Source organism: Urocitellus parryii, chromosome 1 (genome assembly GCF_045843805.1).
Source record: "Urocitellus parryii isolate mUroPar1 chromosome 1, mUroPar1.hap1, whole genome shotgun sequence".
NCBI lineage: Eukaryota > Metazoa > Chordata > Mammalia > Rodentia > Sciuridae > Urocitellus > Urocitellus parryii.
The window spans coordinates 258,044,498-258,062,579 of record NC_135531.1 but is presented as its reverse complement, the minus strand read 5'-3'; positions in this window follow the sequence as shown (position 1 = coordinate 258,062,579).

The following is an 18,082-nucleotide window of genomic DNA, read 5'->3' as shown; positions in this document are numbered from 1 at the left end:
TAATTTCAATATCCTAGTCAATGAACCAACTCCATCTTTTAATCCCTTTATTTTATTGTCAGTTCACTGTGCAAGATGTTGGGTTGAATATGGAGCTTTCCTAAAAATGATGCCTGGTGATGAGGTGGGCTTGGACCAGAGGAGATAACAACAAGTTACTTGATCTTAGGAAACAATGGAAGTAAATTACAAGATCTGGGCAGATGTAGCAAAATGAATGTCGTCCCTGAAGATTATCCTCTCTTCCTAATGAGAGGACACATTTTGATAGTGATCTCCTTGAGGAAATTATTTTGCTGGTCTTTATTACTCCCTATTTTCATATGTCTGGGTATCAGCCTAAATAGAATTTCCTCGTATACGTTGGTTTTATTAACCTGCCTAATGTAGTCCTTCATATTCTGTCCTATAAATGTTCTACTAATTCTTCCATTTTTTACTTTATGAGTCCATCATTCTCTGAATATATCATTTTTATTTATTTTACAGTTTTCTTGTACTCAGCGTAGAGAATAGCAAGGGAATCTATAAGTTATCTAGGAATAAGTGTAACAAAAAATATTTGGTACCTTTTTGGAAAAGTATAATAAATTGTCTAAAGGGTCTAAAAGCTTGCAAAAATACCACATTCCTGGGTAAGAAGAATCATTTTAATATAAATTAGAGCTCCATGTATCACTTATAGGAAAAAATTCACAGCACAGTGTTAAATGAACATAAGAACTTGAAGAATGATCTTACAGTATAATATTATTTTTCTTAAATGTTTAAATTATGCTGAAGAATACTATTCATCTTATGTATATATAGGCATAATTTAATGAAAACATGTTTGGCAACTATCCTGGTCCAGCTTCTCAAAAAGTAGAGTTTGAAACAATGGCTTGTGTGTTACTTTTTGGGAAGTACAGTCTAAGTAGGAAGAATGAAACAAAAACTGGTGGAAAGAAAACTAATAGTACAGTGTATAACAAAGTGGTACTTAGCTTAGTGATGCACCATCCTTGGTAATGCAGATGATCACTTGATCTGGAGACCCTCTCTAAGAATCTCCTTCTCAGAAAAGTGTGCCCACAGAAGGAAAGGATAAGAGTTTTTGAAGATTTGGTTTGCCATTTGGGGTGTTGGCTCTTCCACACTCCCTGGGCACACATGTGTGGGTTCAGAGGGAGTCTGACAACATCTCTACATCAGTACCAAATTTCTGAATCATTATTCAAGGTGTGTGGCCAGGGCATTAGGCAAGATGAAGTTGGCAAGGGCCACCAAAGTATTGGTCTTTGCAGAGGTGACTAGAGCTGGAATAATTGGTCACTGGCTCCAGGGACAGGTAAGACCAAGAGATATGACATGGTATAAGAAGTTCAGTGATGATAATACTCATTTCAAGATACTTAAGAGCAATGACCTTGGAGCATGATTTCTTGGATCAAAAAATCAGCATTGTTTATCACTACCTATGTAATGGTGGGATTGTCACATAACATGTCTGGGAGTCAGTTTAGTCAGCTGAAAAATGAGAATCAAGTAGCTATTTTGTAAGTTTGCCATGAAGATTAAATGAGTCAAGGCATTTTCTGGTTTCTACTGTTACATAACAAGTGATTAGTCCAAATCTTAGCAGCATAAAACAACCATTTTATTGTGCTCATTATTTGTGAGTCAGAAATTTGGGAGGTCTCAGCAGGGCAGTTCTCATTTAGACTCTCTCATGCTGTGACAGTAAGATATGCTTAGGACTGTCATTATCTGAAGATTCGAATGAGCTATCTGTCCAAGACAGCTAACTCACATGGCTGATGGTTCATGTTGGCTGACAGCTGAGAGCTCAGCTCAGACTGTCCACTGGAATGAATATACATACCTGCCTTTCCTGAGTGTCAGCCTCAGGGTGGTTGGACTTTGCAGCTCACTTCACTCAGAGTGTGCATCCCAAGAGAATCTGGTGGAAGCCATGTGGTCTTTTCCAATCTAGTCTCAAAAATGTCATGGGGCAACATTTCTGCTGCAGCCTATTGGTTTTAAGTCATTAAGGTAAGAGAAAGCAATAAAGACCCCAAATCTTAAGGAGGAATATCAAAGAATTTGCAGGATTATTTGCTTATTTATTTATTTGGATAAGTTCTTTCCAAATTGCTCAGACTGGCTTACAACCTTCAATCCTCTTGACTCAGCCTCTCCATTTTCTGAGACTACAGGTATGAGATGTTGTGCTGGCAGAGAGGTTTTAAAATAACACTATATAGATAACACACTTGGAAAAGTGCCTGTTCTACTAAATCATTAGTATTATCCTTTTCACCAGATGACATAGCCTTTTAGCCTATCAAATGAACTTCTTCTGTAAGTTAGTCCTCTTTTTCATTTTGACTTAATGTTGCAACCCACCATGCCCCTTCAGAGTGACACTCAGGAAGATGGACAAACATTAGTGCAGATAATTGACAGAGCCCTTGTTATATAAATCTTCTAGTTATGTGGAGAGATGGCTATAACACTTCCATTAATTTTACCCCCAGCTGACACCTTGTTAAGGTTTGTTAGTCAACACAACCCTGAAGCATGGGGTTATGTGACTCAGCATCATACTCTGGTGCCTACAGAGCATGGGAAAGGATGCCAGATCCTGATGTTTTTAGGAAGCATTTATTTGAAATTATTACACACCATCTAGAATAGGTTAGATTTCTGCGTTAACTTTCATTTTAATTGTTTCACCAGAAGAATTCATACCAGCCCTATAATTCCTATTAATTGTCTTACAATTCTGTTTCAGGAGTATGAAAATCTCTTTCTTCTACAGAGATTTAAGAGAACAAATGAAATGTGTACATTGTACTTCAGTTAGATTTAACCTTTTAAAGTTAAAGTTAGTTGTTCTGTGTTTTATAAGCAATGGCACGTTTCAGTGACACATTAGTTATGTGAAAGTTTCACAGTGTTGGAAGCCACATTTTCTGAGTCACTGAGTATTCCTTTTCACTTAATTTTGGTATGGCTTGAAACATTTTTAATCTTAAGCTTTTATTATCTTGCACATTGCCATATTATGATGATGAAGATGTGTGAGTTTTTCCTTCCTATTCTGTTGTAATGCAGGTGACTTCACTAGGTGAAAATGCTGAACAATCCCTTAGAAAAATGATATTTCAATTTATTTTTTTCTGGAAGTCTAGAAAACCTATTTATTATAATCATCAGTGCACGTTAATTTACAAAATAATGGGTTTTGTGGTGACAATTTCATACATGCACATAACATGGTATCCACCCTCGCTTTACCCTCGCTTACCCACCTTCCCCCTCCCCATGATCTCCTTCCCCTACTCTAATAGTCCCCCTTCTACTTTCATGCCATCCTTTAAAAAATCTATTTTTCCTCCTTCCTTGCTTGCTTCCTTCCCTCCTGTGCAGTGCTGGTGACTGAACTTAAGTGCCTAAACATGCTAAGCAAACTACCACTGAGCTATATTTACAACCCCTTATAGAAATATTTTTAAAAATTTCTATTTGCCATCATTTGTCACAAGAATGACGAGACTCATATTTTCTGAACATCTAAGCCACTTCTGCACAGGGGCTAATTTATAAAAAACAAAAAAATGTTTATTTTACAAAGTATATCACTTTAAATGTGGAAAGGCAAAAATGCGCACTTAAGTATTCTATTGACATTTTCTATTCATGAGAGGTTGGTGTGTGTGTGTCTGCCTAAAATTTCCAGAGTACTTTAATTAGTGAAGAGAGGTCTGGGATGCTGGGCTGCCCTATGAAATCACCACTGAGAAGCAGATTTGCTGCAGTACTTCCTCCCTGCCTCTCCTCAATCCTTAGGTTCTAGTGAGCATGCTCTCTTCCAGAGTGGCAGCTTCTGTCCATGAATCAGCAGTGGGGCAGAGTGCATACCCCAGAACCTGATTCCCTGTAGCAGAGAGCTTTCTCTGTTCCACAGTGAAAATGGCTCTTATTTCTTGCATCCCAAACTGTATCTGGGAGTCTGCTTGTAGAAACCCAAAAGTCTGAACATGGGTGATACTTCCTCCCCAGAGGAAAGTAGTTTAATCTGCAGAAGCATTCGCAACTTGCTTTGACATATGGTCAAATTATGACAGCTCATTGTCCTCCCTTTTAAAGAGAAAATGATACCTACTGAGACAACCGAAGAAATATATAGGAGTTCCTGGCATTAAAAATAAAAGAATGACAGAAATAAAGTGAAATATGATTCAGGAGCATTAAGAACAGTAAATATTAATAGTTTCAGAATAATTTTTCTTTACTTTAAGCATGGTCATCTCTACAGATATAATCAAGATCATGTAAACCTTCCCAATACCTTTGAGAAATTTCACGCTGTACCTCTGAGTTATGGATAAATCAAGACTCATCTCTTCTCCTGTTACCTGATCCAAAGTGTGGTCACTTGAATCAATATCCCTTTATCTGACTAAAAAATGAACTGCACACTTATTGATCCTGGTGCTGATTTATTGGGTTTCTAGAAGAGGTCAGGGAGATTTTTTTAAAACTAGTGGTTCTCAATCCTAGTTTTCAGATCTTACCGGGGGAATTTAAAAAACATTAATTTTAAATGCTGCTCCTGATCAGTTAGAATCTTTGGTGGAAGGAACAAGATTGAGTACTTGTATAAAGCTCTGCATGTGATTTATTGTACAAACAGGATGAAGAACCATTGCACCTTAGTCTGACTGAAACCAAAATAAATGTACAGTAGGAAAAAAGCAAAGAAATAGCCCAGCCTAATGTATTGAAAGAACAAAATAAATAATTATCTGATTTTATTATTATAGTATAAAAAAGGGAGCTACATGAAACTGAAAAAGAGAGTAAACAATTCTAACTGTTGTATCAAAAAGTTAAGCAAAACTTTATTAAGAGGAAAAGCAGAAAAAAATGTCTCCAAAAAACATACAATGTGCTCATTTCTGCCTTCAAGCCTTTGATAAACATTTGGTCATGGGATAAGCCTAGCCCAAAAGAAATTTCATGATTTATAATAATCAAAGTTCTCTAACTCCTATGAGAAGTAATTCAAAACCCAGTTTGCCTGCTCTAAGTATTTTGTCTTATTATACTCAATACTTACAGAGATAGGCAGTATTAATGTTTCAACCTTTAAGAGCTAGTTTTTTTTTTCTTTTTATCATTGTCACAATCTTATGCATGAATATACTTAATTATTCTTCTATTCCTTTTCCAAACCCCCTGGACCTTTATAGACTTTATACATTATATAAAGGAAATAATATTGAATGGATCAATCAGGGTGTTTGATTTGGAGCTTGATTGGAAGGGAGGTCCATTCAGACTAGGTTAAATGGAGGACCTCACAGACTTGGAATTGTGCCCTTGTCTCACTGAAGAGAACTTGTGAGTGATAACAGGGTGCAACAAGGACCATAGCAACAACTTACCTAGAACTCCCTGTCCTGTGAGTCAGCTATGCTCTGAGGACCTGCTCCTTTCAGTCACTTGGCCTCCCCGTTGCACAGCCTAGGGTTTGTTGCCTTGGCTTATGGAGTCCTCTGTGGCTTGAGGTGTGATGGAGTTAGGCATGGAAGTTGTGTTCCAAACTATGATTATTTGTGGCGGCAGGGGCTATGGAGAGAGGGCAAACTCATTCTAAACCTCTGTGAGTCCTGCAGTGAGTCACAACTCCAGGCCAGTAGGGTGGCAGAAAAGGTATCCGTCTCCTCCTTGCTAAAGTGAAGGGATCTATCTGGGAGTAGAAAAAAGAAGACTGGATTTGCAGTTAGAGACCTGCATTCAACTTTTGGCTCTTTTTTTTTTTTTTAATCAAACCATATTTTGTATAATCTTGGAAAATGACTTCATCTTAGTTTTGTTTTTATAAAATGTGGGAAGAATATATACCCTACAGGATCATTGTAAGGACTAAATAAATAAAATGTTGAAGATATTTAATAAGACTAAAAGCACTTGACAAAAGAAAAGAAATGATTACTTCAAGATACAGAGTACCATGTTAACTGTAAGGCAGGCAATGCAATAATGCTTATAAAAAAATATCTGCATGGCTGTCCATTCTCACACAGGTATCTGATGTGTTATTGTATCACGTCATGTGTGAGTTTTGTAGAGCACTGAAGAATGTTGGCTACTTCCACTTTCATATGTATTGGGGTACTACATGAATGATTCCAGCTTCATGATAAGTAAGGAAAAGCTGAGGCTCATCTTTTAAGTCCATACTGGAATTATATTAGAGAACAAGATCTGAAGTCATTTTGGATTGTGGAAGGGTAAAACTCTTAGACTAAAGCGCACCAATCTCCTCAATGGCTGTTCTCTCCATCTTTGCTATCTCTCTCTGCCTTTGTGAGATAAAAATCAGAAACCACAAACCACATGAAATCTCAAAGCACTTGACCAAATCAGGGGTCAGCACACCATAGCCTAGAGAAAATAAGGGACTTTGTTCCTGTGAGCTAACAATGACTTGTATATTTTACAAATGAAAAAAAAAAAACTCAGGATGATTTATTTACTCAATTGCCCAAAGTTATACAACTATTCAGCAGTAAGGCCAGGATTAGAAAGCTCACATTCTTTATATTCTCCAAAACGATTTCCCCAAGTTTGGGTTGAATTGTTTGTTTTAATAAAAATTTAACAGCAAACACTAATATATTCTTTTATTATTAAAAAAAATTAATTCTCTTCCTGGAACATAATATTGTTTAGATGGGTTTTTCATCAGAGAGATTCATGTAATTCAGTTCTCAGCCGCTTACTGTCTGTGTGATCATGGAGAAATTATTTAACTTTATGAGTCCTCATTTTCTTAATATGCTATGGATATAATATTAGAGTTATTGTGTAGATTAAAAGAGACAATGTAGCAATGCAGGTAAGGTATATTTGAAAAGTAATAAATTTTGATTCCCTTAAATGCATAATACGCAATAAGGAATATAATTTACCCTTTGTGTTTGCATACAGATTGCTGAAAATTCTAAGCAAGTGACTATGTAATTTAATTCTGCTTCTTAAGACTGGTTACTGTCAGCTTACAACTACTAATTACTTATGAGATCCTTCTTTCCTTTGATCCATTTTCAAGGAAATGATGATAAAGGAAAAGACAATCATTCTCTGTATCCTTCCTATAAAATCTATATAGTCTTTCCATTATAGACAGCTTCTTTTACATCTAGAGATAGTACCAACCTACATAAGAATGAGATTTGTCTGATGAAGAAAATATGTTATTTGACAAGAAAAATATGCAATTTTTTAAAATAAGCATTATGTATTTTTCTTTCTGAAGGTGTTAGGATCATAGCTTGCTATAGGTTCCTCTTAGGTTTCTTGGCTGGAATACTAGAAATAGCTGAGTCTAGACTTTGCCATTAATTCAAACACAAGAAAACAAATTCAACCAAGTGCCTCATGTAGAGAATGATGTGATTGAAACAGTGTTGAAACCACAAAGATGTCCCATCTTGTTCTATATTCTGTGCTGCGTCACAGTTGGTAATTTTAATCTATTTTTCTAGTGGACTGAATCTGTTTTCTTGTGTTTGAATTAATGGCAAAGTCTAGACTCAGCTATTTCTAGTGTTCCAGCCAAGAAACCTAAGAGGAACCTATAGCAATGTTGCATTTCTTGCTCGGTGGCATATATCTAACTCAACAAGCTATGATCCTAACACCTTCAGAAAGGAAAATACATAATGCTTATATATATCCAGATAAACAAAGTTTTAAAATTTTTTATTTTTTTCACCTATATCACAGCTAATCTCTTCCTCCCACATGTATGGAATTGACTGTATTAAACTTTGATGTCCCTTTAGAGAGGATTTGTGAGAAATTTTGCTATAGAAAAGGAAGGACATTGGAAATGGATTTGTGTGCGGGTCAGGAAGAAGTATTCTACTTGTTCCCCTAATCCTTGTTCTAAAGAGTGGAAACTATCCATTTACAAACACTATTACTTAATATGATTCTGGTTTTTATGCTGATGAAAATTTCCTCCTAAAACAAAAGTTTATCATCAGTCTTCTGTTGGACTCTTCCTGCTTTGATAAATGGTGTTGCTCTGAATGTGCTTCTCTAATCAAGCATGATTGTTGCCCTGGCACCAGAAGCAAATGTAACTGGAAAGAATGACAAGTCCTCTGTAAGAACTGGCCCACAAACTCAGCCCCCTCCCTTTTCATGCTGGAGCTGTGAGAAACACTTCTCACTTACCAAGAAATTGAAAACTATCTTAATTTTAGAGTGGGCATGCCATATACTGCAGAGTGTGCTCACATGCATGTATGTGAAAATAGGAGTCACATCAAAACAGAAAGTAATTCAAAGGCGATTATGTATAAATGATTGCATGATTGTATAATGCATTCAAGTCCATCTAGAGAAGATATCACAATAAATTATGTAACCAAAATTAATCTACTGTGGTTTCCAGACTGGCCCCAAGGCAGAGCATTTTAAATCCATCAACTCATCATCCACTACTCTTATAATGTGTAAATGAGAAAATTCAATAATTTTCATTTGAGAATCACAAATCACTCTGCAAATCTAATTGGCTAAAACATTAGGACATAAGAAAGAATTACTATCATTTTTGTGGCTAGAAGGGTTGGCTTAAGAACTCACTCTGAGACCAACAAATTAATCAGTAATGAAACCAATTTTAATCACTTCTTTTAACTCCTGACATTCCATTGGGCCGAAACTGCTTCATGTACTTACCAAGGCTCACTTACCCTTTTGCAAATTTTTATTTGTGCTTTTTATTATACAAGCAAATAAATACATTTATATCCATTTAGAAGCCACCATCAAATTTGGCAGCCATGGGCTAGCAAATAACAAATACAAGGGCTTGTGAACCAATGGAAGTAGAAACTGGCTTTCAGAAATAGCTAGTGGAAGGATAGAGAAGATGCCAAAGCACAGAAAGATGCCTTTTTACCAATGACAATGTTGACAAACATCCGAGTGCAATGGGAGAAAGACATTTCAAGAGGAAACATTTATATTCAAATTTCCCCAAGCTATGATTGGGGGGAATGCATTTTAGATTGCTGTTTCAGGGTTGTAGAAGATATTGGTTGCAGATCACTCGGTTATGTTTTTTGCCCTAGGTTATATATATGTGCAATGCAGAAGAACAGCCCAAGTAACCTTGCTCTGTCTTCATCATTCACTGTTGATCTGAAGTCACTGCCTGATCTAGCCTAACACTCAACAGCTTCTCATTTCTCACACTGGGCAGACTCTGCACATTAATTTTATCCTGGTACAGCATCTACTCACGTGGCTTCTGTGACATTTTCTCTTAGTGTTATATCTTTATTGTCTGGCACTCAGTTTATCTTTTGATCACCTCCCTTTTCTCTGCCTGACCCTTAAATATAGAAATTATTCCTTTGCACTTTAACTTCTGTCTGTTGTGAGTCCAGCCTGAAGGTGTGCATCCATTCCTTAGGACTGACTGTCATCATTTATATGTTAGAAAATTCCCAAAGTTCTGTTTATAAGACTTGTTAAATAAGGAAGTAGGAATAAATGTTAAGTATTATAATAGCCCAGAAAAATTAATAACTTTGTTTTGGCCATTTCTGGCTTACGAGTATTATTCCTAAGGAAGAACAGATCTTTCATCCAAAAACAAAATTGACATGGCTTATGTCTAATAAATTAATACCTAAAATAAATACAATTAGAGAAAAAAGACCCTCTTCTAACTTTAGATATGTTTTAGTTAGCTTTTTACCTGCTGTGACTAAATGATCTGACTAAAAGATCAGAACAATCATAGATGAGGAAAAGGTTTATTTAGGGACTCATAGTTTCAGAGGTCTCAGTCCATAGACAGCAAGCTCCTTTCCTCCGGGCTCAAGGTGAGGCAGAACATCATGCCAGAGAGTATAATGGAGGGAAGCAGCTCACATGACAATGAGAGAGAGAGAGAGAGAGAGAGACTGACTTCAGTCTCCAGATACAAAATAGATACCCATAGCCAAGCCCCAGTGAGTCATTTCCTCCGGCCAAACTTCCCACCTGCCTTCAGGTAATTCCATCAGGGATTAATTCACTGATTGGGTTAAGGCTATAACCCAATCACAACCCAATCATTTCTCCTCCAAACCTTCTTGCACTGTCTCACATGTGTGCTTTTGGGGGACGCCTCACATCCAAACCATAACAGGACATAACAACCTTGGGGCGATGGACCATTTAAGAGCTGACACTGATGATGACACAGGGGACTTGAATATGACATAACTGGACCAATGTGAGTAAGGACAGTGCAGCTTGCAACCTACTGATTTAATGTTTTAAAATTCAGTTCCTCCCACGTTCTTTAAAGCAAGAAACCTCCACAGGGACCCCTATTAAGCAAGTCAAGGACCTCAAGTGGTCGCCAACATTGCTTTCACTGACCCACCCTCAGGTGGAAATAATGCACTGGGATGAATTGTGAGAGATGAAAATTGTTATTTCCTATTTTATGTATCTAATAGACAGGTTTTTCTCCTATTTTAAAAGCTTCGTTTTAGCAGTACTCGCTGTTAATCAATATGATGGGGTTACAGGTGACTAGGGCAAGCCATCCCTCTTCCCCTTGTAGTCTCCCTGGCTTGGGACCATCCAGAAGAATCTGGGATGATATCATATATGCATTTTTGGTTATCATTCCATCTCTAAAATCAAGATGGGGATACACAATTTTCTGAGATTTCCTTATGGATACTACATTCTTCCTCACCGGCAAGCTTCATCATCACATACCAGGTATCATCACATACCAGGATACCCAAGTTAAAAACCTCAATTTTACTTTTTTATTCCTATACCCCATGTTCTCTAAGTTCTGTTACTTTTTTAAAAAAATACTTCATTGATTTATTCTTTTATCTTTATGTGGTGCTGAGGATCAAAACCGGTGCCTCACATGTGCTAGGCAACTGCTCTACCACTGAGCCACAGCCTGAGCCCCAGTTCTGTCAGTTTTATTTCAAAAGTGTCTTAAGCTTGTTTCTTCTTCCAGATCCTCATAGTCACTCTCCTGGACAGTCTTCAGTCACCTCTTCCTGGATTATTCAACCCTGGTCTCCTCTCCTAGTCTATCTCTACACTGTTGCCAACATTACTTTTCTAAAATTCTGATCTGATCATGTCATTCACCTCCTCAAAAACCTTTAACAACTTCTCTAGTTTACACAATAGAATACAAACTTCTAAATATGATAGAAGACCCCCAACCTGTCTGTCTCTGTCTGTCTGTCTGTAGGTATGTATTTATTTCTGTCTTCATTTGGTCTGACCAACTTATGCTCCAGGTGATTTCGTGTTCAGAATGTGTCCTTCACTCATGACTTTATGGCCTTTGTCTTAAAAATCCCCTCCATCCCCTTGTCCTTCCTGGACTCCTGGGTCCCCCTGAGAATCTCCTGATGGGATGGTTTGATTGATATTGGGTCACAAATGTGAAAGTGAAAAATCACCCCTTCCCAGGCGATCCTCAGGGTTATACAAAATGACATATAAGAGGAAAGGAGGGGTAAGACAAGATAATACAAATGGAAGAAATGATTTACAGTAGAAGGGGTAGAGAGAGAAAAGGGGAGGGGAGGGGAGGGGGGATAGTAGAGAATAGGACAGACAGCAGAATACATCAGACACTAGAAAGGCAATATGTCAATCAATGGAAGGGTAACTGATGTGATACAGCAATCTGTATACGGGGTAAAATTGGGAGTTCATAACCCACTTGAATCAAACTGTGAAATATGATGTATTAAGAACTATGTAATGTTTTGAACGACCAACAATAAAAAAAAGAAAAAAAAAGTAAAATTCGATTAGAAACAAAAAAAAAATCACCCCTTCCCATGTACAGATTCATAATAGGAATGATATCAAGGATTTATTACTGTCAGGTAAAGGACACATAAAGGGGGCGTAGAATGAAATTTGGTGAGAGGAGTTTTTTTTGCTGCTGGTCTGCCACTGGGTACCCACTCCAAAATGAAAAAGATCTGCTTAAACCATCATGATTGCAAAATATGTAGACTTCTATCAAGTAAGACCTCTTCTTACTCCTAGAGTCTTATTTACAGAGGATGCAAAAACAGCATTTTTTTTTTTTGAGAAAAAGACAAAGTAAGTGCACAGAGAAGAAAACAGAAGGATGATACCCCAATTTCAATGCAGGCTTGCAGCCTGTAGGTCATCCATGGTGTAGATCATACATCTGGTTCAGAGTTCTGACGCTTCCATGTGCTAAAAATTTTAGTTTCTGAATTGAGAGTCTTTAGAGTCAGTCTCTCTCTCTCTCTCTCTCTCTCTCTCTCTCTCTCTCTCTCTCTCTCTCCACTTTACTACTGAGCTACATCCCCAGTCCTCTGCATTTTCTATTTTGAGACGGGGTCTTATAACATTGCTTAGGGTTTCCTTATGTTGCTGAGGCTGATCTGAAACCTGTGGTCCTCCTGCCTCAGACTCCCAAATTGTTGCAATTACAGGCATGTACCACCACATCCAGCTATAAGATTCTTTTTGTAACCAGCAGAATTTTATTGTCTTACAGTGATTTAAAAGTCATAAGTTGCCTTCGTGTTTAGCTCAAGGCAGGGAAAGATTTCTTCCACTAAATAATGTTTAAAGGTCTGCGAGAGACAAAAATAACTTTACATTTTGATCATATTTTATGAGTTATGCTTATTTGCTATGCTTGTTACACAGGAAAAGACAAAATACTGGGGATGGCGAATGGAGACTGGTGCTTATAGATAAGACGTGGTTATAGGAGCACCAGGTATTTGCCCATCAGGATATCTCCAAAGGCACTGACTCCTCGGTGGGGTTCCAGTCTTCTGCCTTGGCAGGAGTTGGGGGAGAATAAGTCATTGTCAGGAGCGAGCAAGTAAGAGCTGTGGCAGGTTGACTGGCAGACCAGCAGGCTGCTGGGTGCTGGCACAGACCTCCTCCTACACTGTCCACCTGGGCTTCTGCAATAACTGGTAGCACCCAGGCCAGCCCTCCAGATCCTCTGTGGGGACAGTAGCCACTGTTGGTGCCTGGAAAGCATGTCTTTTGGGGAAACTGGAGCTGCATCTTGGAGGCTACCTGCTGTGACAGGTGTTAATCTTATAGGTCCTGGAATTGAAGGGTGACTGCAGCCCAGGGAAGGTCTAGGTGGCCACAGGCAGGTAGAAGGGAGGAAGCTTGGAGAGCAAGCCTGCCAATATAACAACTTACTCAGCTGTGTAAGGGGTTTGGTGCTTGAAGATCAGTCCTGGGTTTAAGAACACAGCACTCCTTTGTCTAGGTTAGAGCAATGCCCCTCCATGCCCTTTGTTTGTTTTGTTGCTTCTACAAATAATAGGCAAGTCCTCAGTAGGTTCAAGCCAACTGAGTAGAACAGTATTTGCCATTTCTTACTTGACAATGAGTTCTTTATCATAGGGTGGGAGAAACAGAGCAACAACTCCACCACATTTTTCTTTTTACCTTGATTTCATGATAAATGTGGGTGGCATGAGAATTATCAGACGCTAATGTCAAATTAAGGTACTACTTAAAGGCTTTTTTCTTTTTTCCTGGTGATGGGGACGAATCTATTAAATATTGGTTTTTCCCAGGGTCCTCATTGCTCTGAAGATTCTAGTCTGACCTTCCTAATTTCCCTGTAGGATTAGGGGGGATTGTTAGAAGTAATCGGGAGGGAGAGGACACGGTGCCTCATTCAGGGGTTACAAACTGTAAATCTACTGTGCCGTGCCCACAGCGATAGGAGAGTGAATAAAGTGGGCTGGGAAGAAAAACAGGCCCAGTAGGGCATGTGGCCACAAACGCAGGCCCAATGGTGCCTAATCTGTTACCACTTCAAAAAAAGATCCAAATATGGAGGGTGTGTGCGTGTGAAATTCTGGAGTTCAAAAAAACATTGCAGGTCAAACAAAGCACATCTGGAGGCTGCAGATCTACTACCCCAACTCAGGACCTGGACAGGAGATTTTAGTGGAATCCCAAGAGCAGAAATGGGAGTAGCTGAGTTGTATTTGTTCCAGCAAAGACATGGGAGTCCAAAAGACAGCTTTAAGAAAGTATGTCTCTGATACTTCTTCATGAAAACTGGTGAAGGATTTAGTGTTTGGAAACAGTTTTAGGTTGCTCAACTGTGTACTTTGGACAGCCCTCTAGCCCTGAATTATTTAGGTCACTGTTCTACAAGTGCGTGTCACTTCATAAATGAGAAGAAGATGTTTCTCCCTGCAAGCTACCCAGAACGTTATCCTGTCATCCTACATTATATTTGAGTTATTCCTCTCTTCTCAAGGCAAGGAAAAATCATCTCTGCCTGGTTAATTAATAAAAAGGGGAATCAAGAATTTTATTGTGATTCATGCAACTGGACAAATAAACGACTCTCTCAATCCCTTGCAGGTTTTAAAGACTCTTTGGATAATAACATGGATTATTATCCAAATTTTAGAAAAAGATTATTATTAAAGAGAAACCCCAATGATTTGGGATAGATTGTCCCAAATCTAACCAAAGGATGACTCCATGGGAAGTGAAGAGACTGTTGATAAGAGAGGCGGGTTTTAGCTAAGTTAGGATATTTGAGGCCTGGCAAACCTCTAACACCAATTTCTGTTTCCAGTAACAACTTTGTAGTACTTGGTATCTAAACTGTTTGGTATCAGAGGTAGTGACACTGTCTGAAATAGTCTTCAGGATATATTTTTCTCTTAGAGGGTAGTGATGGAGTTTTCTCCTTAAGCACATCCTTAAGCAGGGATCAGTGCTTCTCATATTTTCATAGGCAAATGTCCCAGCCGTGGGCATATTATATGTTGACTAGGCATGGGATGAGAATTTGCATTGTTAACAAACTCACAATTGAAGCTTCTACTTGATTTGAGTAACAAGAAATTAGAGGCTGACGAATAGTAGTATATAGGATGTGCTGATATGGTGTAGATCAATTCCTTTCTCTTCTGGCATTAGCTGTCTGACTTCACTTTGGAGGGAACATTTTCTTTTTATATTCCTCTTAATCTCCTTCCATTCTAACCACTTGTGAAAGAGTCTGTTATGTGACCCATCAGCATAAATTTTCAGGTAATCCAAATTGTCTGAAGATTTTCAGACCTCACATTTTGTTAAGCACTCCCAAGAAAGAAGCTTTTTTTTTGGGAAAATGGTCTGGAGTTTCTGGTGCCTATTATGGAAGGGGTGCCCTCCAGAGATTACAAGAGGAAGAAGAACCAAGAATGAAAACAGAAAGTTTCCTAATAATGTCTTTTGAGTGCCTAGATCCAGCCATGCCTGAGGTAGATATACCCATCTAGCCAGTTACTTGAAATAACTGTATGCTTAAATTAATTTGAGTTTCTGTCACTGCCAATGGCATTCCGTGGTTAAAAAAAAACCAAAACCCAAAAGAAACAAAACACAACCCAATTCTCTTATCAATCATATGAGTTACTATAAAATTGCCTACTATAAGGACACATACACAAACTGAACTAGCAATTAGGTGACAAGCAATTTTATTTTGCAAAACAATCACTATACAGCAACAAATACATTTGCAAATTTGATTGAAAAACATGAGCTAACTACAACCAGCCATTGAAGAAATGCCTTTCTATGGTAACAGGCTCTAGAATTATCAGAAGAAAGAAACCCCCCACAGATTTGTCATGGTGCGTTGGAACCTTGGAATCCCAGCATACAAAGTATAATTTTGTTGATTTTTTTTTCTTTTTGCTAAAGTTGAAGTGGACTTTTATGATTGACAATTTTGAGTTTGAAAATAGTCTTTTTCCTGCTGAGGGACTTGGCCTCAAACCTACCTCAAACCCAGGCTAAAATTTCTAGGTGTGAAAAAACAAACATCAGTGCTGATTTTAGCACATCAGTCTTTGAAGGAATGCCTGGAATTTGCCTTCCTAAACCATGAAGTCAATCTACTTTATCTTTGTTTCTTAGACCACAAATGGTTTCCTTTCCTTCTTCTGGCATTAAAAAATAGGAGAAAAACTATAATCACAGCTATGTCAGAATCAACATTTAGATTATTTCTTTGATAATGCTGACATGCTGTTTTATTTTGGCTGATGGTCCCAGTTCTGCTGTATTACTCTATGTGTGTGTATGGAGAAGTCTGGGCATGATCTGTACATTCTCCTTTTTAATGATACTGTTGCTTCAGCCTTCTTCAGCCATAACTCACAAAGGTGTCTTACTTATGGGTGGGACTTCAGCCCATCACCCTGCTGGAACTCAGCAGGTGAATCCAGAGAGAGTTGGTTCCTAAACGAACATGGCCTTGAAAGCTCATCATGAACTCGGATCATTCCTGCATTGTTGCAAGGTATCCAATTTTCAGTTGCAGGTGACCCAGAGAGAGGGAGTTCATTGGAGAAGATGGCCTTTTAACTCTTTAGAACTCTGGATTACTTATGTATTCTTAAACAGGTTCTCAAAGGCTAAAGCCAGAGAGAAACTGGCATTAGAGGATCTAGAAATGGAACTAAGCAGCTTTCATTTCTAGATCAGCGTATGTGTCCCCACAAAAGTGGTGTCCAAAAAGCTTAATTTGAGTCGTTATCTTAAGAGTGAAGGCAAGATAGGCTCCACCCCATTGTCCCATAAGAAGACATTTTCACTCTGTGCTTTTCTCTCTTGCTGGCACAAATTTTCAGTCTCTTTTTGTTAGCTTTATAAAGAAAGAATCACATTTTCAGACAAAACAAGGGCATTGATGTATTACAATTTTGTTGTGATTAGAAATAAGCATTTGTTTTAGTGCCAAATGTATTAATCTTGTATAATTTTTATTTTGGACATATGTCATTTTGGACATGTATTTATAAGAAAATGAATTTTAATATATAAATCATATTTACTTTGTCTTAACTTTTATTAAAAAAAACATTAAACTAGCTTGAAAAGAATTTTTTTCAACATTAAAACTATTCTAACCAGCTGTTAGCTTACTTTTTTTTTTTTTTTCTAGAGAACTTTAATCACTAACTAACAGTATCAAAACATGTAAGAAAATACCCTTGGTCTCCACACACCGATTCCGTCTCCTATTTTCTGGTGCACTTCAAGGGAACATGATGAATAAATTGCCCAGATTGATGAAATCTCACAGTAATTACTAGGCAGAAAACAGACACATCCATAAACCTACTCAGTGATTTCTAAGTTTTTAAAAAAATAACAACTGATTTATAAATGGTTTAAGACATGTGTGCCTGTGTAAACCCTAGTGGAGAAAGGATGGTGAGGTTTGTTCCCAGTGTCCCTTGGGACTGTCAGGTTGCCATGTCCAAAAGGTCACAAAGTGGTACCTGTGTCTCTCTGTCTTTGCCTCCCTTGGCTTTTTGCCTATGATGCTCATTGCTGTCTAGTCCACGCCCATCATCACAACCTTTATATTCAGGAATGGATTTGACATATAGAGATCAAAGACCTAGAAGAATATTTTATTTCAACCATTCAGATCCAGCCTACCAGCCCTGAGCAAGAAAAAGAACATGTAAAATGCTAAAAAGTGTCCATCCCAGTTGGGATAATAAGTCCTTGCCTTATTCAGGCCATGGACTATTTCAATGATTATTCGTCAGTCTAAGATGAATGATTTGTAAGTAGACTAACTAATTCACTTATGATTTCTAGACTATATATAAAATCAAGACAATGTTACCTACTGATAAATAATACTAACTCACATTGTGTTCTTCTACAGAGCACAATGTCGGAGTTCTGGAAAAAAACTGAGTTAGATATCTGTGTCTCAAATGTTTTGTAGCTACAGCTCCTCAAAATATTTTTCCTTTCTGATCAGGGGATCTTTATTTTGGGTAAGGAAACCAAACACCTCCTGTCAGAGAATTTAATAAGCGGGTACTATTTGAAAGAATGGGAACACATGTCCCAAATTACCACTCTTAGTTTCAACTTTAGCAAATGAAAAAAGAAAGAAAGAAAGAAAAAAAAATAAATCTTAAGAAGTTGGTTTCATGAATGATTATAGGAATAAAACCCAAACTAT